Here is a 25,146-nt window from a genome sequence, read left to right as displayed (position 1 = left end):
AGTCAAGTTCGTTGCTCAAGTCTTTCGTCTGGGTGGGGCAAGTGTGTGAAGTTCTCGAACCACTGATTTTATTTAAGAGGTTTTTACATTATATTTTTGTTAAGCAAATGTTCACTTTTTTAACGCATTTTAAACTATCGTCCTTTTTTTTGTCATTCCATATCTTGTTTCTATAAACACTTATACGTTGCGTCAGCGCGCACAAGTCAAGTTCGTTGCCTAAGTCTTTCGTTTGAGGCCGGGCAAACTCACCACAAAGGAGAGTGAGAGAAAACGCGAGAGCGTAACGCCAATTGGAATTGTCAAAACAGTGACGTCACGGCTGTAAACAACACTCGAGAAACCAAAACAAACCGATGCCGGCCACGTGATTATGGCCAAGTGAAACCTGTTTTGGCGAGCGCAGCTTTCCAGCTGGAAGTGTTTGTTTACCTGGGAGAGCGGATCGTTGGCTCTCCGGCGACTCACGTGCTGAGGAGGCCGCCTCTGCAATTTGTGCATTTGGTCAAGTTCAAGTGTGGTGGCTGTGTGGTGGGTTTCCTTCGCCGGTTTGGGCCAACTTATAATCTCGGCTTAGAGGCGCGCGCGCTTCAGTTTGGCTGCGAACTTCAACGTGCGAGGAGTGACCGTCGCTAGCGATCTGTGTTCCTTTTGTGGATTCTGTGAGTGGACAGCTCCCCTTTATTACTCAGGGCATCTCGCTCCCACCCGCTTACGTCGTCGTCGTTCGTTGACCGCCGCTTACGTCATTTGGTCGCTTACGTTTCGGGCTCTTTGGGGGTTTCGCTGGGTTTGTTGGGGCAGTGCCTGGACAACTTGCCGCATTCCGAGTCGCGCTTAATAACCAGCCAAGTCGTCTGCGCGCATCGTCGCACGGAAAAAAATTCAAAGGAAAATCTCGTCTTGCAAGAAAATAATTTCTTGTGTGCGCGCTTTACTGAAAGTTTTCCAAATACCACAACTGATATTCAATTAAAATAATTAAATCGAAACGTTTTTTAAACAACTAAACGCTATAGCCGTGTGTTAAATTATTTTTTTAAAAATTTCTGCAACGCTTTTAACATTTAAATGAATTTTATTTTGAGCAAAGTGATAATTATTTGGTTACAAATATTCATGATATAATTGTGACTTGTTGTTAATTTTATATTCAATATTAAAAAGATCGAATCAAGGATTACCCTTTATCATAAACTTAAAATTTGCCTCCTTAAAATTTATGTGATCTAATAATAATCATTCAAATGCTGTTGAAGTGACAAAAACATTATCCAGTTTTCACATAACACAATTTAAACACTTTCGCAATAGACGAGTCCGAAAAATGTATAAACAATAAAATTAGTTGCAAATTACTTAAATAACAAACATCAGCGAAATCGTTTAAGGCATTATTTTGTCGCTACCTATATACAATTAGCCAAATTGGCAGCAATAAAACAAATGTGCAACAGCAAGGGAACATGCAAAACCTGCAGTATCGAAACACAACGCCAACGCAATCAAAAGCCAACAACTCTATAAAAGAAACGAAAACAGAATAAAAACGCGAGCCAACCAGACAGAGCACGAGCCTTTTGGCATGAGCCTCCTCCAAGTCTGAATCTGAATCTGAATCTCAGTCTGGGGCTGATGCTGAAGCTGAGGCTGAGTCAGGGGCTCGAGCTCTGACATGGGTTGTTCTTTGGACTCCCTGCCACCTTGGAATAGGCAAAATTAACTAAATTACAACATCAACATCAACGGCAGCAACTGCAGCAACAGCAGCGAAAACGAAGCTGCAGCAAATTTGTTGGGCATGCAAATTTATGTGTAAGTGAACAGCAGCAAAAGAGGGCTCTTTGCTCTTGGCCTGGCCCAGCAAATAATTGTGTTTAAATAAAGTTAAGCGCTGCTGTTGCTGCTGTTGCTGCTGCTGCTGCTGATGCTTATGCTGATGCTGATGCAGACTACAAAAATCTCGACTGGTGGACAGTGGCCAGAACTTGGATATCGGTGTTACCTCGGCATTAAGCCATATCCGGTTCGAGGGCTCCGCGAATACTACTCTTCTGCTCGACCTGTCTAAATTTAGCACTTAATGAAGCTGCTGCTGCCGAGCTGAGCTGAGCTAAATTTGCCAATGCAAACAGATCAGCGCAATTCTGGCACTGGCAATAGCTCATCACAATTGGCAAATTAAACGCCAACACAACAAATGATCGTGGCAACGGGCCAGTGCAATTTGTAGGGGTTTTAGAGCTCTGAGGGCCAGAAAACTCAAATGATAAATGTTCGCCCCTCGCTTATTTATGGCCACTCCAATTGAGTGCAATTGATTTTTGCCTGCGTTGGCGTTGCATAACCACAACCAACAACTCATCCTATTTGCAGATCTCTGAGAGACAGAGAACGTGAAGTGGAGAAAACTGCCTGAAACCAATATCAGAGTTGCCACAGTACTTGGGTTTTTAGTGTGTGTGTGTTCTTCCCCAAGTGCCTTGTGCACTCGAAGTACAACGAATAGATATATATATATAATATATATAGTGCATATCGTGTAGTGACAAATAATACAAAATATAATTGAATAGCTACGAAAACCCCATCTCAACCAGGCCAACACCTTTTGCTTTGCGGAGAAATGAGTAACAACAAATTTTTGGTAAGTAAATCACGGAATCTTTAGCCCAAAATTAACCACAAACAAGTTTCAAATGCCTTGAAATACGCGTACTTTGATTGCCAACATATTTATTGCTTTTCAATCTACCTAATTCAGATTTGATTGGTTTTGTGGTATTTTTAGCAGTGTGGTTTTAGCCAATCAACTTAGCAAACAATTTGAATTAATAATAGACAATAATTTTTATCGCTCCATTTACGGCTTATTTGGGTTCTTAGAATAATATGGTTTTGGCGGTTATTAAATTCAGTTACTACACAAATAAGGAGAATTTATTTTAAAAAACATACAAAAGTGTTAAGTTCTACATAAGCAATTGCCTGTTCAAAAAGAATATCTTATGAAGAATCTGATCCCATTGATACACAGACTCATTTAATTAATTACCGAGGCAATTATTTTCAATCAAGATATATTCAAGTTTTTTTTCTGCTCATCAGCTGTGCCGTAGTCTAACAATTTTAGTCAGATTCACATGCTTCCTAAGTCCATATATTTATAGATATATGTATTTTTTGTTTTAGCTGTTGCTGTTCATTGATGTGAGACGGTAATGTCTACCGCCCATCGAAGGTCGAACAGTAACAGCAAAATACTTGAGGGCGGCAAATGAGATACAAAGTTGCATGTTTTTTCAGCACCATTATTATTTATACATTTTCGACAAAACAATTATATTCGTTGTTGAGTGGGGATTTAATATGAATAGGAAGGGAAAAAACTCCTGGGTCAAGATATTTATCTTTTTACGATTGGTTTCTCAGCAACAGCAAACTTTAATTTATTTTGCTCATGACTGCCTTTGTTTACTATTTAGTTTTATTTAACATAAAATATTTCAAGGCGTGTTGATATTTGTTAAACTCGCTTTGACAGCATTCAAAATTTGCAATCGGTTTTTGCTTTTGGCGCTTTCGGTTTTCCACTTGTTTTAAAAAATTATTTCACACAAATTTATTTGTGCCCTGAAGTCATGTCCGCATTCGTTTAATTTTCGGTAAATCTTTTCAAAGAGCTAGCGAAATTCTGCGTCTCAGAAAATTGCAAACAAATGTTTGCCGTGACGCCTGAATGGCCACAGCCTTGAATATAAATCAAAAAAAAAATATATATATAAATATAGCTAATCGGGGCTCGGCACGATACGGCAATGGCCACAGCAGCCGTGTAGAAGGTTCGAACCAATATTAAGTAATTTTATTATGAGAGGCAGAGGCCTCAAAAGTAAGTGTATTAAAATAAATTACAGCGGCTGCCAACTAATTGAATTCAGCGCAGCCTCCTGCTAGGTCACGAAGGAAGAGAGACATCACTTTCAACACCTCGAAGGGCTCAGTCCCAGACCTGGTATCTTTATACATGCACTCGCATATATATATATTGTAAAGTTCGCTGAACATAATCATTAAGCGCAATTTACCTACAAAGTCGCATGCCGCCAACATGGCCCGTGCAAAATTATTATTACCATACGCCCCGGCAGCAACTGCAGCCTGAACCCGAGGCACAGACACAACAAAGGGTATACTATTCCAATCCATTCCACACCATATCGTATCGGTTCGGGATCGGGGCAACGGGCCACCAGGCAAGCGAAACGAAAGACTCGAGGCACGAACTTGACGTGCTCAAATCCAAAGTGTGGCAAATCAGCTGGCTTAAATCGACCTGCATGCCCGCAAATACAACTAAACAAATAAATACTTAACATCGGCGCAACAACGGGGGAGAAAAATACACGGTATTCGAAATATAAATCGTGTGGCTTACATGGAGACAAGCCAAGTGAAAGCTGTTGGGCTGGGCTCTTTACGAAACTGTCTGTAGTCCGCGTTTTTTTACTTCTTCGCCACATTTCTGTTTTCTTGAGCACATAACAGGCAACTGTCAATAAATAATCAAAATAAACCCGAACCGCAACTCGAAATCATTTGCTAATTGACTATTTTTGGTAACTTGTCGCTTGTAAAAATATTTCAAAGGAAGTCCACGCGTTTCACAGCCAAATGCAGTGGGTATCTCAAGTATTTCATGAATTTGTGAAATGGTTTGGTGGCTGAAAAGTGATGCAATAATTTGGCTAAGTACCACGCCCAAAATGCAATTGATATGACTTTGCCAGTTGTGTACAGTCTGCTCCCAATAATGCAATATTTTATTACTCCAAGAAATAGATTAAGGAGTTCACAGCTTAATGATATGCATCTGGTCTTAGGGCTAGCGCGAAAACAAATTAAATTAATTCCCTAGCAATAAAATTCCCTCGACTTAGTTGAGGGTCCAATAAAAAATTTACTGCTGTGGACTACCCTAACATTAAAACTTTGTCCCAGGCTGTAAATATTTTACAGCCAAACTCCCTTTTTCAAGAGCAGTGTTCTTGGGCTCCTCATTTCAATGCAAGTTTGCTTTCTCACAGGAATTTTTATGTCACCTTAAGTGTTTCTACTTCAACACAAAGCGTCATGAGATCATCAAATTTATTCCGCTCGCATCATGGCAATCGGATCTTAACTGCCCGATCTGAGCCCATTCACGTTTTCGAGGAGCTACGAAACATATGTAAAATACACAATCCTATTAAAAGCTTTCGATAAGTTGGCGATGCGAACAGTACAAAAAATAATATACGAAAAATAATACGTATACATTTTGTTAATGGAAAATGAATGGCAGGCCAACTCGCACTCCCGCGGCATAAGAATCTTTTATTGTGCGTGTCTTTGAACTTTCGCTTGGATCGATTTCGGCGAAATTCGTGCAATTCATCATGGCCAAAGTAGAAATGCTATTGACAGTAATTGCGTTTAATAACACTAGCAATTTACAGTTATGTGTGAGAGGGTCCAGAATGCCGAAAGGGCAACGGGCAATAAGCATTAATCATCGGCCAGCCAAAGCAAACTATTAAAGCAGCTTAAACAGCCCCAGCGAACCTGACCGAACCAGCCCGATTCGATCGCATCGTTGCTAGGTAACTTATGCAACAATTAAGTTTTATGCTTTCCATAAATATCCAAGCAGGCAGTCCAGTGACCAGTGTCCAGCTGGAGCCACTGGCTTCCTCACCCGCCGTTTTGTGTCTCATCGCATCGATTAAACTAATTAAATTGTCATAAAGTTTGTCCCTGCCTCCCAGAGGAAAGTTCTTTCAACAAGTTTGTGTCTCAAGTCTTTTGTATGTCTGCAAAATCAACCTCGAACTTCGCTCGGCTGGGCGATCTGCCATCTGGGCATAATTAAGGTCACCGAAAATGTGATTAAAACACTTATGGCCGGCTTAACCTGTTCGCATTTGTTTAATTATCTTGGCAGATGCGTCAGTAACCTGGTCAGCTGTTTCTGAGCTGGCTTCTAATATGCGAACAGATTTCTCGTTGCTCTGTGTGCACTGTCGATTTATAAAATCTACTCAAGGCAAACAACTTTGGGGGTCTGTCTCGGGCCAGTGTGTGTGCATTGATTTCATTCGTTTCTTATATGCAAATGTTTGTTTTTGGCCAAAACCAGTTTGGCATTTGGCCAGTTACTCTCGCCCTGCTGTTCTGACATTTGCGAACGGAACAAAGCCTTCATTGGCACCGTTTTAATAGCGATTATTTTTCATGTATTCAGTGAATATATCCACCCACTTCATATCAGAATCGTAACTGTAAAGTTTTTTGCTGGTCGCGGGAATTAAAGAATATATAAACTTCAATTTCTTGATATTTCCAAATTTGAAATGTAGGTGATGATTTCACAATTCACAATCATTGTACAAAAATTTAAAATAAATATAAACGGAAATAAAATCATTGGAAGTCTTTTGATATAAGGGACTTTGGAAAGCTGTCATTGCGTTTTAAAAAAATAAAATCAAATATTTAAATTATTGAACTCATTTAAGCCTTTTTAATACCCTTGGGGCTTGTTGTATTTATTAAACCTCTTAACATTTTACACTGAATTCGCATAAACTTATATTGCTATCTGGAAACCTATCGATGTTACTGGAATTTTTATTGGAATTTCCTGTTTTCAATATCAAGATTTCCAAAGCCCATAAAAATATGGCAAAGAGTTTATGGATTTTTCTAGCAGATGCCCGATGCAGTGTTGGTCATCTAAACCAAATATGACGCCCACGTCAACAGACTGCGGCTTGGACCTGTTGGCTTAAAAGCAAAAAAGTATTAAAATCCAGGATGGGGCTTTTTATGGAGACATCAGCTGGGGAGCGGAGTCGTGGGAAGGAATCTTACCATAAGCACACCATTATCACGATGATTAAAACTTATTATTGGCCGTGTATTACTATTATTAGTAGACAGACAGTCAGGGCGGTTACACGCACGCCGAGCCTGTGGGATCGCATCGAAATCCTTTCATATTTCCAACCCAACTACAGGGCAACCAGCACACTGTATGCATATTTTTAAAACAGGCAGCGCGCGATTGCGGCCCGAACATGTTATTAATACGTAGAAACAAATAAGCAAAAACAATAAGAGTGGCGAGTGCCGGGTTCGGCAAATACTTGGCCAAAACGCGTTACAATTCTGCGGGCAGTATTGCGGCTACACCCAGAAGAGGGTGGAGAATGTAGCTGTGGGACCGCGGATGGCGGATGGCGGATGGAGGGCAGAAACTGGGTTTAGCCGCACATTCACCTGGAGCTGGGCACGACGTGCCGCTTTGGCCATTGTTTGTTGCAGTCTTACCTTGATGGTCGTTCACTCCTCGGCCTCAGCTGGATGTGCAACAACTTTTACTACTAACACACATGTAGGGGAGATATCGCCTCGACTTTCAGCGCGCCATCAAAAAAAATATGAGCGCAGTGCTGCTGCTGTACGAGAGAGAGGAGCACTAAAAATCGCTCAATAATATGTACACTGGCCATAGCAATTGAGCCAACTAGTTGGCCCGCACTGAGGATCTGCGGATCGGGGAACCCAACAATATACCCAGGCCACCAAGCCACCCCCCCAGCACCCGGCCTCCTCAATCTGATAAATAGAGTGGTTCACAAAATGCTGCCGCCGTTGTGCCTGCCGTCCTGGGCCATTTGATTGTTGTTGCTGCTCTTGGCCGGGCCAAGCCTGTTTTTGTTGCTGTCGGTTGTTGGCAATGTTTGCCAATAAGTTTTTGCCCCGGCATTGCTTATCACGATTTGTGGCCATATTATTTCAGTACTTTTTCAGATTTTTTTTATGTTTTGTTTTGTTTTTTTTTTGTGTTTGTAGCCTGCCTACGTTGTCCGTGGTCGTCGTGTTCGATTCAGGCGGCCCTGCATTTTTAACGCATATTTTGTAATTGTTGCCGCCGTTGTCTGTTGTCCCACGTTGACCTTTTTGGCGGATCCATTTGCATACGCACCATCATAGCAAAACCCGCGGAGCAAATCAAGTTCGTTGGACACCGCAGTTCATTGGCCCATTGCAAAGGATTGCCGCTGGCTGGCTGTCTAATTACAAAATGAGCTTTTCTACGCCTTTTCTGCCTTTCAGCCTTTTCTGCGCCTTCACTCCGCGTTCATAATTACCAGCAAATGAATGTTATAACCATAAAAATTAACTTTGCCCGACGCTCGAGTTATGCTTCAGTTAAATTCCTTTTTGTTTCTAAGCGAAGGCCAGCGGGAAGAACTCACAGTGATGATAGAAGACGAGATACCCAAAGTATTACGAGGGAAAAAAATGTTTCTTTCTTTCATTCCAGGCATACTTGGGAAAAATGTTAAGTACCTATAAATGGGAAACAATTTTTCCACAAACCATGAAATGCTTTATTTAATTGAAAATTACGGAATTAATGTATATACCTTTTTATGAACAGAAAATGTATCATTATTATAATATTTCACAATTTATGATCAAATGTCATAGAATATGTGTTATTAACTTTTTGACCGTCTGAATTTAAGGCGTTTAGGGTTTTGGGAAATCTAGCGTATAATTATCTTTTGTTCATATTTTTAAAGAACATTCTAGTTCCTATTCTCTATTACACCCTCATCTGAACCTCACTGTAAAAACTTCTTAATCATGCTGCGGTTTTTGTCTCTTGGGGAGCTCTGCTTGGCTGGAAGTGCTCGGTTCTAATTATTTACACGCTCTGCGCATGCATATCACTTACCAGTTTCTCGTTACCAGTTTTAGTTTTCCCAAAACCAAGTGGCTCGCTGCCCTCGAGGCAAGTGTTTGAAATGTTGTACAGTTTAGTGGCGTCAAACGCTTCGCTGAAGATGCTTACCAGCAGAAGGCGTGGCGCCCGGGGGCGTCGAGGGGCCAGGGCGCAGTTACTGCATTAGTTACATAATTCGTTTACCGTTTCTCTAGCCGTTTGATTAATTGGTTAGAAGCCAAGAATGCTGCCGCTGTAGCCGTCTCTTTCTGATAATTGTGCAGTCGTCTGTAAATTTATTCAAGTTTGTTGCCTAAGTCATTTGTTCTCTAACTGTTCTAAGAGCAGTTTTGCGCCGAGTCATTTAAGCAATTTGAATCTATTAAATCGGAAGTGAAGAGTATTTTTTTACCAAGCCAATACATTGAGTGCAGATGGGTATTATGTTTGCAAAGTTGGAAGGGAACCTATATATACTCCTGTAAAAAATTGTATTTGCTCTTTGATTAACAACCCGTTTTATAGCCCCCGCACATACTTTTCACATAAAACTCTCATTTCACAAGTTCGTTGGCCAAGTCTTTGCATTGTTTTGGCCATAAGGAAATGCGCCGTATTTAACTGGTAATTACATGATCCACATAATCACTGCCATGCATTCCCGAAGATCCCACAACAAAGTGGGCATTTATATTCTAATTATGCAGGCACTTCCATCGAAAGTCACGCTACTTTTTCTCACTCTTCGCTTGTTAGAGTCGCCCATCAGTAGCAGAGCCACTATACTCGTAACAATAAAACGCTGATTAGGCATTTTTCAAATGGGAAACAAACAAATTCTAACCGATTTTCTATTGGCAAGAAGTGAATGTACCGGAGGACCGTGGAAAAACCGGCAATGTCATGCCCTAAGTTGCTACCAGACAAACACGATCCCGAATACCGAATCCCAATCCCGATCCCGATCCCAATGATGAGGTTGATGATACCCCGAGGAGCAAGTGTTGTATCTATGCCAGCAAAACGGCCAATTTTCCATGGCCATAGCCAAGTGCCAAAAGCAACAACACTACGGGAGATCCTCATTGTTTGGGCCTTTTTTCCCTCAATGCTTCCTCACATCCTTTGTTGGCCATGATTTTGTATATATATATATCGGTGTGTGCGTGCTTCAAAGGAATTTCCATAACCGCTAGCATTCCCTGCGTACCTGTGTGTGTGTGTGTGTGAGTGTTTTCCCCTCTAATGGCCAAAACACCACAACATCCAGCTCGTAGATACTTCTTTTAGTATCTTCTTGCCATGCCTTTTGCTTTCCGTACGTAACGAAATTGAGCGCAAACAACAAACAACGAAGGGGGAAAAGCGGCGACAGGAAAATAGACAACACGCGAAACCAGTTTTTCCTTGATTCTCTTAGCTAACCGAACAGAACAGCAGAAGGTGCGTGCAGGAAAAATCAGCGGAAAATGCAAAGAGTTCTGGCAGCACCGCGACGTGACCCGCTCAACCCCTTTCGTCCGGTTGACATCAGGGTCTAACTTACGCATTTTTCAATTATCTCATAGACGGCAACATCATCGGCCGCTGTTGCAGTTGCAGTTGCAATTGCATTCCGCGTCTTTGGAGCGGTGGCATGTGCTGTGCGCTTGGTGCCATGTGCTATGTAGGTTGGTGTGGCAAGCAACGGTACTCCGCCTGGCGGCGATCTTTTCGGCCCCAACCGAACCCAGCCAATTTGCAAAAGCTGGCAAGCAACGCGCTCAACAGGCTCATCACTTAGCCATCTAATGTCTAACTGCGCTGTCAGCCGCCAACTTGTTTACGCTCGCTGCTCTCGGCAGTTGGTCCACCCTAACTGCAAGTGGTGCCATCAACTAGTGCATAAATTTAAGTTAAGCTGGGTAAGCTAAGTTTCTAAAACAAAATATGAATAATATTTCCTATTATATGTAGACCAAGCAATGTGAATAATACAGTTAATGATTTCCTTTCATATGCTTGATAAGTAAATAGAGTATAGATGATCCTACTATCTACCAGCCTATGGCTTTATGTTGCAGTTTCAACTTTTGCGTTTCGTACTTTGCATTCTATTTAAGCCAAATGTCGCCTCGTCCGCGTTGGCGTCAAACTACCGTAGTGGCTTTCTGCTTTTTGGGTCAGCTGCCTCAGCACGCGCTTCGCATAACGTCATCGCTCTTGACGTGTGCAACTTATGCAACGCCGGGGCAGAATAAATCATATTTAATACTGAATAGGGCAAATAGAGGCTTATGTATGCGCGCCTTGGCCCGCCCAATTGCTTGTACTTTTGTGAATCTCCCCCCGTGTCCACAAAACACAACTTTTTGCTTTCAAAAACCGAGTAAAGCCGCTTACAAGGCGGCTGCAACAATATTTTAAGCAGTGCAAAAACATAAATAAACAAGCCAGCAAATAACATAAACATTAAACTGTGACTGTGACAGACTTCGCGACTGTTACTGCGTACGTGGCGTCTATGGGCGCAACGTGACTTTGGTACTGGCCAAAAGTGAACTCTAAATAAGACTCGTACATATTCAAAAAGATCATGGACAAAATAAAAATCGTGAGCAGTCACTTTAATCGAGTAAAGCGAATTTGCTGCACATTTTACATTTTGCAGGCGAATACGCTATAAACATTTGAAATTATTGTAAGTAAAAGACAGGAGAAGTAAAGTAAAACGCTGTATAAATAACTAATTCAAAGTTAAGGGGCACATGAAACTCGTTTTGAAAATAAAGTTGTTGGTGATTCATAGTTTAAATAAAAAAAAAAGGGAATTCCCATTTGACATTTTATTTTATCATTTATAATAAAAGAAAGTATAGCTGCATATAGATAAATATGTTGAATTTTGTCTTCTACATCAAGGGCATCATTAATTATCAAACAGTGCCACAAGTGGTCTACTTCTTTCATATCACATAAGATAAGATTTGGCCTCCATTTATAAGGCAACTCATAGTTAATGATTTTCTTTTCAACCGAGGAAGAATGGAAAAAGAACATAATATATATATAATAAATATTATAAATGCAGAGCAAATAGGCATAACTCATGTTAAAATATGGTTAAAATCAATTAGATACTCGTAACTTGATTTCAATTTGCAACAATTTGTCTTGCGCTCAGAATTGATGTGTGAGTCATTACGGCAGAAATATTAAATCAAGTCGAGTTATCTATATGAATAAAAAATATTTTTATCTATATTTTATTTTGAAAATCTCGCATGACGCATGCTGTGACCTCATTTTTATTATTCAAGTACTATAATTTTATACATATTTTTTGCCAGTACAGATCCGCTTGAATTTTCTGCCAGCTTCGGTGATTGCCTAATCCCACGAAAGCCAACTTCGAGTTGTTCCATTTTTCGAAGATATAATTAATTTATTTTCAATATCAAGTCAATTTATCAGTTGACTTGACAAATACAATAACAATAACAAATTAGACGATGCCAGCCCGCTGTGATTCTCGTTTTGCCCATGCTTCTCTGTAGATCTCTCAGATTCTCTCAATTTTTCTCCGTTTCTCAGCGGGTAGCACAGTTACGCTGGCCAAGTGTTATACGGCCAAAAAGATTTTCAAATGCCAGGCCGGGCCACAATTAAACGAAACTAGTTTTGGTCGTTAGACGGAGAGAGAGAGAGCCAGTCCGTCAGCTGTTTGCCAACTAACTTGGCCAACAAATGCAGTGAGGAGCGCCGTAGTTTTAGCCTCTCACATTCAGTCAGCCGGCGCACAGCGTTGTGTGCACTTCGCTCAATAGTTTTATCCGTCGATCGGTTGCGTTTCGATTGTGACTAAGGTGCGCGATCCTCCCGTAATCCCCTCCAGATCCAGATCTCCCCGCCTATCTAAATCATATTTGTGCAACGCTCCGGCATTTGAACAGCTGTGTGTGGGCGCTGGGTGAAAACTGTGCCGGCAAAAAGTGCAAAAATAAATAAAACTCGCTTTTGAATTAACAGCAATTTCTATCGCTATTTGCTTAATTCGTTGACGCCATGAAACTTTTTTATTTTTTCATCACGAAAACTGAAGCAGAAATGAGATGTTTAAGCGATTACGTAATGCTTGAACTATTTACGGCGTTTGCAAATTTTTTTCCATCGTTTTTCGCCATTTTCCGGCAATTATATTTTTGCACATTTTCGCACAAATGAGCAAATAATTTTAGTGTACTTAGTGATTTGACACAGTTTTAGGGGCTATCACGCGGCCAATCGGCCACGTCTGAATTGTTTTCTGGCGCACTGCTGGTCAGGCGTTGGTCAGGTGCAAAGTGCATCACAACGAAAGACTTAGGCAACAAACTTTCGCCCCCTGCTAACCAAATAAGTAAACTCAACGAAAATCAGATTAGTGGTTGCTAAAGCAATAAAAAACTAAATATGGCCATAAACACTTACATCACTGCAACCTGTTGCATGTCTCTTGCAGTGGCACACTTTTTCAAAAGCAACCATAATAATAATCAAAACAGCAGGCCAGCCAAGTTGCATTTAATTAATCACAAAAAGAGCTTCGCTTTTTGAGCTTTTTGCCTTAAAGTTTATGAATGAATGAATGGCCGGGCAAGCGAGTGAATGACTTATGAATAAGCCCACGTATGAATGTGGGAGCCGCTGGCTCCAGTTGCCCTTGGTCCAACAGCTTCATCCGCAACTTTTGTCATCCCGCTCGGAGCATCGCAAACAACATAAATTATCAAGTTGCTGCTGCTGTTGCTCCCCGGCTGAACCATATAAAAATATGACTTATTAATAAAAACAGACAACAACAGCAACTTAATAAAGCCACAACCTGCCGGTGGACAGGGCCTCCTGGCGCCTGGCGAGCTGGCCCTAGATCACCCGGCTGCATCATAAATACTGATGTTTTGTTGGTTTTTCATTAAATGTGTTAAATATGCCAAGTGTAGACGACGACGCGTGTGGGTTTTTCGCCGCCGCTGTTGCGCTGCTGTTGGTGCTGTTTCTGCTGCCTTTGCTGCATCAAATTAGCCGCACTTGTTGCAGCTGTTGCGGTATTGCTTGTTTTAGCAATTCAGGAATGCACGTCTCTTGAACGGGTAACCCAACTTGAACGCCAAGTTTGTTTAGGCTGCGAAAATAGGTAACAGAATGCACTTTAGAGTTGCACTCGGAATTTTCCTTCACTTAAGTGGCTGTTTAGACAGGGAACTTTACTCATCTTCAAATGGGTATAATTAGCATAGCCAAACACTTAAGTCAAATCCACCAGTTTTCCTATTAGGTGTTCAGGTTGTTTAGCTTCGACTTATTATTACTTCATTTACATTGTACTTACAAAATCAAAGTTTCCTTAATTAAATGCAATTACTCACTTGGACTAAATTATTAATATCTTAATGTTATTAATAAATACTATTCATATTTATAGTTACTGTTCAGGAATGTAGGAAATTTTACATCTCAGCATTCAAAACTTAATAAAATTTTTATTTAACCTTCAGTAATCCCGTATTTTACATGATATTTTTACGCTTTATGCTCTTGGTGACTGATTTTATGTCTTTCGTTTTTGCCAAAAATTTACGTTTTACCATAAAGTTTTTAGTGCACTTCAATCTTCGGATCGTGTATTTTCGGAAACTAAAACGCCCGCAACTTGCAGCCTAAGGCGAAAAGATTTCGTCTCTGTGGTCCACAGATCCCATCCTTTTTTTGATATTTTTCCTGTTGCCATTTCCAACGTGTGTGTTTTTAATTATGCTTGTTAATTTTTATTGTTTTTAGTGTCTTGCTTCTGCTTGCTTTAACCTATCTTAGTATGTGGGACACGTTTTTCGTTTATGTTTCTTCATACTTCATTTGCTGCATGAAATAATTGCGGGGCGTAGAAATTAATGTGCAAGCAGGGCGTTTCCGAAAGGTAATGTTGGTAAAAAAAAGACGGTTACCGTAAGATGAGAGAACTTTTTTCGATCTCCCCATTACATGCGGAAATTACTTCATTGCAATAAAGATTCCTTGGCGATAAGGACCTCATTTCGGAGGTATAACACAAGGTCAGCTGTGTACCACAAAAGTTTTTCAGCAATTTGGGACGAGTTCGTTGCTTAAGTCTTTAGTTTCTGGGGAAACGCTTGAATACCAAAGTTTAAGCAGGTTAATTAACATAAGCAAGCCAGCCAAGCAAATCGAGTGAGTCAAGCACTATATAGCCTATATAGGGTCGGTTCAGCACTCCCACATGTTTCATTCAGTTCCGTGGCGAGCGAAAGTTCACGAAACTCCTGATGAAACAAAACGTATGAAATAAATTTAAATGTTTTCCAGAAATGAAACGCCCACATGGGAGGTGTGTGTTTGTGCGTGAGTGTGAGTGCTGGTGTGGTGGGCGTGTAATGTGCGCCCGACACCAAAACAGTTAAATGTGGAAATACAAGAAATTCAAGTGAATATCAAGCGCAGAAATTACGTCAATCAAAAGTCAAAGCACAACTGGCAACTTGGAAGCCACAAATCGAATAGGTTATACCTCTACATTTTTTTTTCCTTTTTTCACATTTTTGCAAAGGCGTCTTGGTTATAACAAAATAACAAAAAAAAAGAAAAAAAAAGGAGAGAAAAAAATTATTGCTGAGCGGTCCAGACCAAAAATGGACCAGCAGAGCGGCGACTTTTGCCGAGCAAAGTGTGGGCAGCAAAGTTGCCTAACAGCCAGTCGCACTCACACCAAAATCCGGGCTCATACACACACTCTCTCGGGTTTAGAGCCAGGTAACTCTTGGTAATACAGGTAACCACCACTGGGGCTCGCGATCGGCGGCTCAAGCTCCGCACATTCAGTTCGTTTTCAGCGCGCGTGCGGTGCGGTTCTCTGCCAAGTGGTCTTCTCTCTGGACAGTGTGTTAAGTGTTTAGTTGCTGAGCTCCAGCAATCCGGATAGATCATCTGAGCGGAGATCGTTGCCTTATTTGAATAGGCGGGGAATCTAACATCCATCGCCTAATTGCAGTGAAAGTTGCCGGGCATTTTTCAGCTATTTTACCCTGTGAAAATTCCGAAAAACCAAACGCGCGCAAAGCAATCCAAAGTGTTTAAAAGAAAAGCGTTAAATATTGTTAAGTACAACAATACGTTTAAATAAAAAATATTCCAGTGTCTGTGAGTCTGCCAAAGCCGTCGCGCATTGTGTGTGTGTGTGTATTTCTTTTGACGGCAAATCGCTTTTGGCAGCTGCTTTGGCAGCAGCCAAGTAAGAAACAAGGCTTTTTTGCTGGCATCGATCTTCGTTGGCAGCTGTTGGCAGTATGAACTGATTTTGGCCGAAAGTTGATGAATAAAATGGTGAGCACATTTTTTTTCACTTCTACTAAGTGCAAATTTTAAGTGGTATATAAAACATTTTTATTATAATAGAAATTTAATGGATTTTCGGACAGAAAAAGCCAAGTGGTTAAAACAGCAAAAAGCGAAATTATATGGCAAATGGCAAGAAACCAAAAAATTTAAAATATCATAAAATTTATAACCATTAAAAATTGAATACATTTAGAAACATCCATCAAATTGAAATATGAAATTATAAAATTTTCGTCGTTTTACTTGAAGTGCTTTTTATGGCTCCTAGATATGATTTATATTTTGTCCGTTTGTAATTTCATTAAAGTCGCAAGCTCAAGTAAAAGTTACAAGTAATCTCCTTTAAAATGGTCTAAAATCAGCGAGCATAAAAGCAGTTGGCACACAAAATTTACATGACAAATTCCGTTTTTTTCCACCCAAGTGCAAGCATAAGCGTAAAATACCAACTGTTAGTGTGGCAAAGAAATAATAATAACAAACAGTGCCGACACAAAGAAAACGTTCACTTTCGTTGGTGTAAAAATCTCAGGCCAAAGTCATTGTGAGATGAGATGTGATGAGTTGGAAGGCGAAGATGATGAGTACGCAGATGGAAACGGGTCCAAAGACGCCTTGTCACTGACTCTTTGGTCAGGGCCTCTTCGCTAATGCTGTTTATTTTCTCTGCATCTCATTTCGGATATAACGAAACCGAAACGCAAATAGAAAATATGACAAATAATTGCTTCAAATACCCGCTTGACACACTTTCGTAGGCGCGAAGAAAGAGTTTGTCAAGCAATCACAAGTGTACCAAAACAAAGATGAGGTCAAAAAAATATCTTTCTGTGATTGTTTGATATTTTGGGCGATTTCGCAGGCGGATTTGGCGAAATTTTGTGGGTTCGTTGATGGAGATGGGAAATCTCTGGCTGCATCTTCTCCTCTGGTCAAAAGCAAGACACAAGTGAAGCTACCGGCGCCATCTCATTTGTCAGCCAGTTTCAGTTTGAACTAGCTGGCAGTCATTTGTAAACCATTGTTTTTCTGCTCGTCGTGGGTTTTGGTACTTTGGTTGAAGTTGTTTTTTTTGCTTTTCCCAAACAGTTCGTGGCTCATCTTATCCCATCTCACCGACCGACTGACTGACTGACTATTTTTGTGTTGCTTAGCTGTTTATGCTGATGCGTTCGCCGCTTGTTTGTTGTCTGCGCGGCAAAAGGTGCAAAACTTTCACTTTATGTATTATTGTTTTGCGTGCGAGCTGCTGCGTTTGTCTGCCGGGAGAAATTACAATAATAATGCCTATAAATTATGAGCCAAAGCGCTTGACTCACTCACTGCGTGGGCGAAAGAAATTGCCGCAATTAAATGAGTCAAGGGACCCAAAGTGAATGCTCTGCTTCGCGATTCTTCTGCAAAGATAAACGGCGTAAGTGTAAGGAGACATGTCTTTCACATTTTGCACAAGAGAAATTTCAGTTATTTTTTTTGCAAAATTTATGAGCCAAATCTAAAGACTTGAGACACAAACTAGTTGTTTTCGGTGTTCCAGGTACATGAGGGAGATTTAAAGTCTTAAGTCACGCACTTGATATTATTTTTAATGTTTAAAAACTCCTAAGAAAAACTCAAGTTTGTAGAAATTGCTACAACGAAATCGAAAGACTTAGGAAACAAACTTGTTTCTGCCGATAATGAGATCGACGAACTACTTTGTTTTAAAACCTGGCACTGATAAATTGCATGGCAAAAACAAAAGACTGCAGACACAAACCAAACGTCAGCTAATGAAACCTTTATTGAATGCAAATAAAACCCGAGTTTTATTATTGCCTAATGACCAGAGAAACTCGTGGGAAAGAGATTTAGCTACTTTCGTCGAACGCCAAAGCAACTGGCGAAATCGGGAGATTGATTCCATAGATTTTAAGGGTAATTCGTAAGTCATGCTGTGCGTCTTCAGTGCCATTTGCCTGCAGACAGATTTATTATGGGCAAATTCCAAAGACTGGTCGCGATTTGGATGCTCTTTTGGAGCTTCAAGATTGTGACTCAGTTGCCTCAACTAGTTTGCAGCCCCCCACACAGAATGTTGAACCGCCGCTCAAGGTCTTTTCCCAGCCACCAACGGCGGAGCTGCCATTCAAAGCCACAAAATTCTAATTAAATTCGCGCTCGCAAAACTTTTTGCATTGATCTCCTCCAACTGCCGTAAAAATCCCAAAAGAGCTACAGTGTGTGGGCAACGCATACAAATCGACACACAGATGAACAGATGAAGACGAAACCGAGACCGAGACCAAAGCGGAGCAGTCTGTACGTCAGTGCCAACCTGTGCCCGTCGTCTAACATCATTAGTTTCGGCCATTGGAGGCTTTTTTGAGTAGGCCTCGTGGGCGAACGACCCACGCTCCATGACACAATCGATCCGCCAAGGCCCGACCATGTGGTCCACGGATCTCGAAAGCCATGCACTTGTTATGCGTTTTCGATTTCCATTCGATGATGGGCAGCCCACTTTCACCAGAACTCGGTTTCATTTTCATTGCCATATACGAACGTACTTCTTCGGGATGACCCAAAAAATTATGAAGCATCGCTGCCAAAAAAACTGAAAACACAGGCCGAAAGGAAATAAGAAATACTTCGGGGAATAAAGCGAAAGTAAAACAGCGACCAGTTTTTGTGTTTTTTTGTGGCTGCAGGGCTGCTGCAGTTAAAAGAGCGGTTCGAACTCCAGTTCGCAGTAACTCAAAATGATGTCATGCTGCGAGTTGCCAAAAAAACCCGGCCAGACTTTAGTTTTTTTCCGTTTGGTGGACCCGAATTTGCTGTATGTGTATCAATAAAATGGCTTCGTCTCGTGCAGAATGGAGACCGTGCTGCAAATGCAAAAGTAACCGGACGACTTGGGCCCAGCCCAGTTAAGTTCACATTCAGTTCAACTTTCAGCTTCCACGCCGCCAACACTCCGTGGCACAGTTGTTTTTTTTCCGTTTTTTGTTTTTTTGTCGTCGCGGTTTATGCCGCTCAAGACCCTGATCGCTGCATATAACTAGCCGTAATGCCGTTTATTTATTTCATTTTAAAAGTCCCTGTCAGCGGCACAGCTCCAGGTTCGGTTGCAGTTGCACTCGCCTTAGCCTCGAGTTAAGCCTTTAAATTTATGACTCATATTAGTTGCAGACTCCGACGCCGACGCCGGAAAAAAAACCAACACGGAAACTTTTTAAACTGCAATTTGCAACAATTTCTGCCGCAACTGTAAAGCAGACTTAGCCAAAAACAAAATTGCAAAACTGGCATCCAGAAGGCGAGGTTGCTGGGGCGCAACGAAGTTTTATTACACTCTCCGAAAACGGCAGGAAAATGGGTTGAGTTGTGAGCTTCACGGTTTACAAAATCTAGTTCAGGTTTCTTTCGCCTAACTGCCAAGTAGGAAAAGCCAAGTTAAATGAATTAAGTGACTAGGGAACACATAAATTAGACATAACACTTCATGATCTCAGGCTGGGGCATTGATTTAAGCATATATCTAATATTTTACCACACAGCTTTATTAAGCCATTACCATCATAGACTATATAAAGTTCCAAAAGGTGTAGCCTGCATATTCTTTCGGTCATTACCAGGCTATACAAGCGTATAGAGTATGCAAAACGCCAGGATGCAAAACCAAAGCGTCAGCTCGATCTCAAGTTGTGCGGCCAATTAACGGAATGTCTGCTCCGATATCGCTACCGTAATTTAACTTTCAAATGCAGCCCGCAAGAGCAGTTAAAACGGAAAACCCGTTGGAGCCTGGCAACTCTCCACTGGAACATGTAGTGTATCCCCATATCAGGGCACTTGAAGTCAGCAGGAGTGGGAGCTACATGGTCTTTTGTCTTTAGCTGCTTTTCTGCGCCCTGTCAGTGAGCTATCTAGCTGGCTAATAACTTCATTTAAATTAATCTGGCCAACAGGAGCAGCACGTCGAGCACAACACGTAGTGCACACAACCACTACAATTTAAAATTCAATTACCGCTGCATTTGAAGTTGCCACCGCAGGCGAGCACAAAGCCATAAACATTTCCCTGTCGCCACCATGTGAGAAGAGGTGGCTCTGTGCCGCACATTGATGCATCCTGTCATTGTCATAGTGCCAGCTCATATCCTGCGGATCGCCGCTGGTCGTAAATTGCAAAAACCGCACATGCTAATCAACATGGGCAACCGCAATTATTAAATTACATTTGCGCGGCCTAATCGAATTGGCAAGGGGTCTTGATAGCCAGTATATATTACCAGTGTTTCTAGGTAAATGATATGATATGGCCAACAGTAGCCACTGCTAATTTGGCTTGACAGTCGGTTCTCGCCAGCTAAAAGGGGCGTAACTATCGGTATTTGATTTGTCTCCGGAACGAGGAGGCAGGATGATTGTCGGCGTGCAAAGGAAGCTTTAACCAAGTGTGGACACTTTGATGGCACCCAGGTGCTAGGAAGAAGTCAGATTCAGGAAGAAATACTCTGATCTAATCACCCATATAATGTTATTCACAAGCTTGTTGACGATTTTCTAAAAGATGTGTATCTTAATAGGTTCTCAGAGTATTAAGCAGTAGAAGTGGTTATAACTTTATGTAGGACACACTGTATATAGGACATACATAGCTTCAACATGAAAATAAAGTGCGCTTTGCATCCGGGATACATCTACACAATTTCACCATCGATTCGCTGTCCACAAAGTTGTCGGTTATGGCCAAAAGCATAAGCCATGACTCAACTCAACAACGCCTCGAAGGTCGACAGCTGGCGACACTTTGGATGCCGAGTGCGAGTCTCGCACCGCCGACGGGGAACATATTTGGCTTTGATGGTGCGTGGGTTTTACAGCTCAGTTGGCTTGATTAAAATGTAGTATGGCCTGGCCGACGCCAATTGGCTTATTACCCATGATCCAAGCTAAGACAGGCAAACAGACCCGGTTTGCATGCGGTTCTAACAAATGCGAGTTGGCAACAAACATCGCGCAGAGGCGTTTTGAAATGACCGTGGGCGGGGACATGGGAGGCCTTCAACTGCGTCGACTTCTGAGTCCCACACACAAAGAGCTTTTGTAATTAAAAGCTGAGCTGTTTTCACACTCAAATGGTGCGTTGATTGATATTCCCGGCTAATTGCCACAGGCTTGGCTCCAAGTTGTTCCGACTCCGACCATCCCAAGGCACTTCCTTAATGGTCACTTACACCAAATGTCAAGTTCAAGTGGCGGCCCTTGGTTAAATAAAAAGAAAAAAATAAATACAAAGAAGGAAACCGTGTACAATGAGGCATTTGATTGATGTGAGCCCCCCTTGCCGGTCATAATCGTCATGAGGAGGATGAGCATGATGTTGATGGTGGTGCGTCAGCAAGAAAATCGAGGTAGTTCTTTGACTTCTTCGAGTTCCCGGTGCAAAGAGCCAAGTTCCAGGCAATAGAAGTGGATTAGGACCGTGGAAAGTACGTGACAAAAGCCCTCGGCGGCAGTAATCTTCCTCACTCAGAACGTACAGCAGTCGAGTAGTCAAGTTCGTGGTCGCAGTCTTTCGTTTGGCCGACTGCAGCTAATTGGTGAGCAAAACAGCGAACAAGAGCAATAATGTACCGCAGACAACAAATAACAACGTGTAATGAACGCAGCTTACAGTTTTTTCCAGCGATTTTTTCTCTTATTTTCCTCTCCACTCCCGACATACATGAATGAAAACTAAAGTAAATTGGCCCCCAGTCGTTGGAGTCATCGTCGTTGTTGTCGGTTCGGGACATGAACATCAAGGTGGTCGTGGCCGCTGTCGACTTCGGACAAAATGCAACTACAGAAAAAATGAAAATAAAAGGAAAAAATGTATATACATAGTATAAATGCGGTTATATGTATACAGACAATAAATTGTTAAATAGCCGCAGACTCCGGAATCCAGAGACGCAGAATGGGTCGGGGCATGGCTTAAAAATTTATGCCATTTTAAAGCGAGAAATGAAACACGCCCCAAGTGCATTACAATAAATTATAGAAATATGAGTACGGCAAAAAAAAGTCTCAAAAACAGCACTCGGCTCAGCAACGGAAACCGAGAAGCGGCCACCTCTTTTGGGCCATGATCGCCGCCATCTCTATTATAAAGCAATTAATGCCGGCGATGCTGATTTTAATAATTCATAAAAGCGAGGAGAAATGAACGCATAATTAGGACACCCGGGTGGCCCTACGGATTCCTAGCTCTTCTCGGACTCCCCCTGCAGCATGGGCACGACTTTGGACAGGGCTCATTAAAAACTGCCCGCTAAAAATAGCAGCAGACATTTCTGCGCTGCGGAGTGGAGTTGTCCTGCGCCATCCTCACATATTTTCATATTAATTATCGTGGCCACTTGTACAGCTGTCCGAGTGCAACCTGCTGCTCCGCCACTCGAATCCCCAATCCCAGCTCCAACTTCAGATGCAGCTCTAAGTATTCTCAAGGGGCAGATGCAAAGCACGATGCGATGCCCCTGTGCAGATTTCGCCGATTGGCCGCCATTGACTTTTAGCGATAATTAACACCTAGGTACTAAACCAAATTGCAACCGCAGCTTCGGCGTCTGCCAGATGCGACAAAAGACAAAAACTGACCAACTCAACTGGCCAAGGTACTCCTTGTGGACGTTTTTAATGGCTGGCTTCTTACATTTATTTTATTGCAGGCAGGCAAACTGGACCTTTTGCTTATTGATTTGCATTTTTACAAGACTTCTTGTTTGCGACACTGTTGTCGCTTTTTATGTCTAGATTTAGTTATTTTCGTATATTTAAATCGCTTGTAGTTGGGATGCTTCAAGGTTCTCTCGTTGTAACCAGCCACTGGATCAGAAGTACAGGCGGCGATAATTTAAACAGGAATGCTGCGACCAGGATTAGTTGGAAATATCGCTTTGAAGTCGAGTCATAAATTAAAGCAAACTAAATAAATCAAGATGAAGTGCGGATAAGAAAACCTCGATTGCTACACAAAGTGGCTTTAACTTGGGGGGAAATATGTTATGGGATAAGAAACCGGAGTTCTGCAAATTCATTCCTAATGACTGGAAAGAAACCACAATTTCTCGAAGAAAAAAGTTTTAAATGGAAACGGAAGCATAAGAAATTGCTGTCTCGAATCCAAGAGTTGATGATTTCATGATGACACTATTTCCTAAGTTTTTCCACCGACAGCTTCGCCGTGAAGATCTAGCTCTCGTCCCACTTTATTATTATAAAGATTTTCGACCATTTTCGAAACTTCCACAAGAGTCGGATAAAATAGCAGTTACGAGCCGCTCTTTAAAAAAAAACCTAGTCACATGCCAAATTTGGCTAAATTGGCAACACTGAATGGCAGCTACCGACCTGTCCGGCCATTTACAATTACCAACGACCATCGACTATCCACCATCCACCATCCGCGGCTCATCCGTCGCGGCATTCCGATTGCGATTCCAGTCACATAGTGGCACATCTCCGCCTGACTCACGCTGAGCCATTGTGGCTCGACTTTGGCCCTTTTGGCCCGTTTGGCCCAGAGCGTTGGGGCCAAATTGTGCTGCGTTAAATTCAATCAATGCATCAAATCCACATGCACATGCACTCCATCGCCCACGCGTCCTCCGAGGAAACAAAAAAAAAAAAAAAAAAAGGCCTCAAGTGGAAATCGCCAATGGACATGGCTTTTCGAGTTGGCCCGCGTTGCAGGAACTGTCGGACGAATCATAAAATTATGCAGAGCACATACCGCACACGCACACACATGGGGCTATTATACAATAGGCAAACACAACCACATCACATTCGGGCCAAAACCAAAGCGGCAATTGCATAAAACTCTTTTTACGATGCGTGGTTGTCGTCTTTGTCAGTGGTAAACCCAAAGAAACCATCCACATTCGATGGCGATGGCTGCACAGAAAGAAATTTAGTGCGTGTTTTGAGGTCATTTTAGGGAATAACAATTTTCAAGGTTTTTTTGGTATATACAGCTTGCCTAAACTGCTCATTCAATTCATTTGTTGATCTACCCAGTATTATGTATTTCTTTGCCAAGCAAAGGTTAAAGGGAATTTAATTTTACGTTGTAAGGCATATACAATTTCTTATGGGACTATGCAGCTTTCTTGGGTTCGTCCTATTAAAGGAATATTTTTCCCGGTGCATGAAAATGGCGACGCCGGGTCCGGGCACGTACGCAATGCCAGAGGCAACTAATGCCCAAGTATATATAGTTGTTGTGGCTGTTGTGGTGTTCCTCCTGTTGTTTATTGAAGTGCGCGACTGCGCGTTATGTTTTCCCCGCTTTTGTTGTTGCTGTGGGGCGCATTCGCAATTTACAACACAAATAAACATGGCCAAGAAGTGGCAGAAGCAGTCGAAGTGGCAAGACGGCAACACCGGCCGAGGTTTACTTCCGCCGGATAGCTACGTAAAAATCATATAAATTAGAATGGTACGAGACCGAACTTGGAGTGGTGACTACTCCAAGAACTGAAATGAAGAACCAGTCACCTACCCCGATTATTCAGATTCTTGAATTTACATTATTTCTGGGTATTTCCGTTAGGCACTGCCCTTATATGATTGATTGCTTTGCAGCGGATCCCATGCACGAGTCTTCATAGTCATTATGTAACCTCAAGAACTGAAGAGCCGAGGGTGTCCGAGGCACTTAGTGAAATCATCGAAGCGTCCGAAAGGTCACCACCACTTGTAATTAGAGTTGACTGACTGGCTCTCCTGCATTGAATTAAATCGACTGCAATTTACCTTTCTAATGGCCAGCTCCATTTATGGCCACATGGGGTTTTCAACTGCAACAATCTGTACTGCACTCCCCAGATCGTGTGTGTCCATTTATGGTCTGGCCAGCCCAACTCCTGCTCGCTCCTACTCCGTGCTCTCCATCTCGGCCAGACTCTTTCACCCGGCGTAGGCGAAATGTGTGCATTTTGGAAAGCCATCAAAGGCGCCACGGG

The 25,146-nt window shown here is 41.9% G+C and overlaps 1 protein-coding gene across 20 annotated transcripts in view; it reads left to right on the top strand.

Annotated features, from left to right (window-relative positions):
* The first annotated feature begins 588 nt into the window (after window positions 1–588).
* The window catches only part of LOC120451455, a 126,158-nt gene continuing 101,600 nt past the window's right edge, over window positions 589–25,146 (top strand). For 11 of the 20 annotated variants that reach the window (XM_039635203.2, XM_039635221.2, XM_039635232.2 and 8 more), the window contains exon 1: window positions 15,639–16,132. The gene's annotated coding sequence lies outside the window, so the exon portion shown is untranslated. Of the gene's footprint in view, window positions 663–2,376; window positions 2,648–12,548; window positions 12,622–15,638; window positions 16,133–25,146 lie in introns of those variants that run through there. The other 9 variants (XM_039635291.2, XM_039635274.2, XM_039635283.2 and 6 more) reach the window with 6 other exon arrangements.

This window comes from Drosophila santomea, chromosome 2L, assembly GCF_016746245.2.
Source record: "Drosophila santomea strain STO CAGO 1482 chromosome 2L, Prin_Dsan_1.1, whole genome shotgun sequence".
Lineage (NCBI taxonomy): Eukaryota > Metazoa > Arthropoda > Insecta > Diptera > Drosophilidae > Drosophila > Drosophila santomea.
Note: the sequence above shows the minus strand (reverse complement) of the source record. Positions and strands in the feature narration are given on the sequence as shown.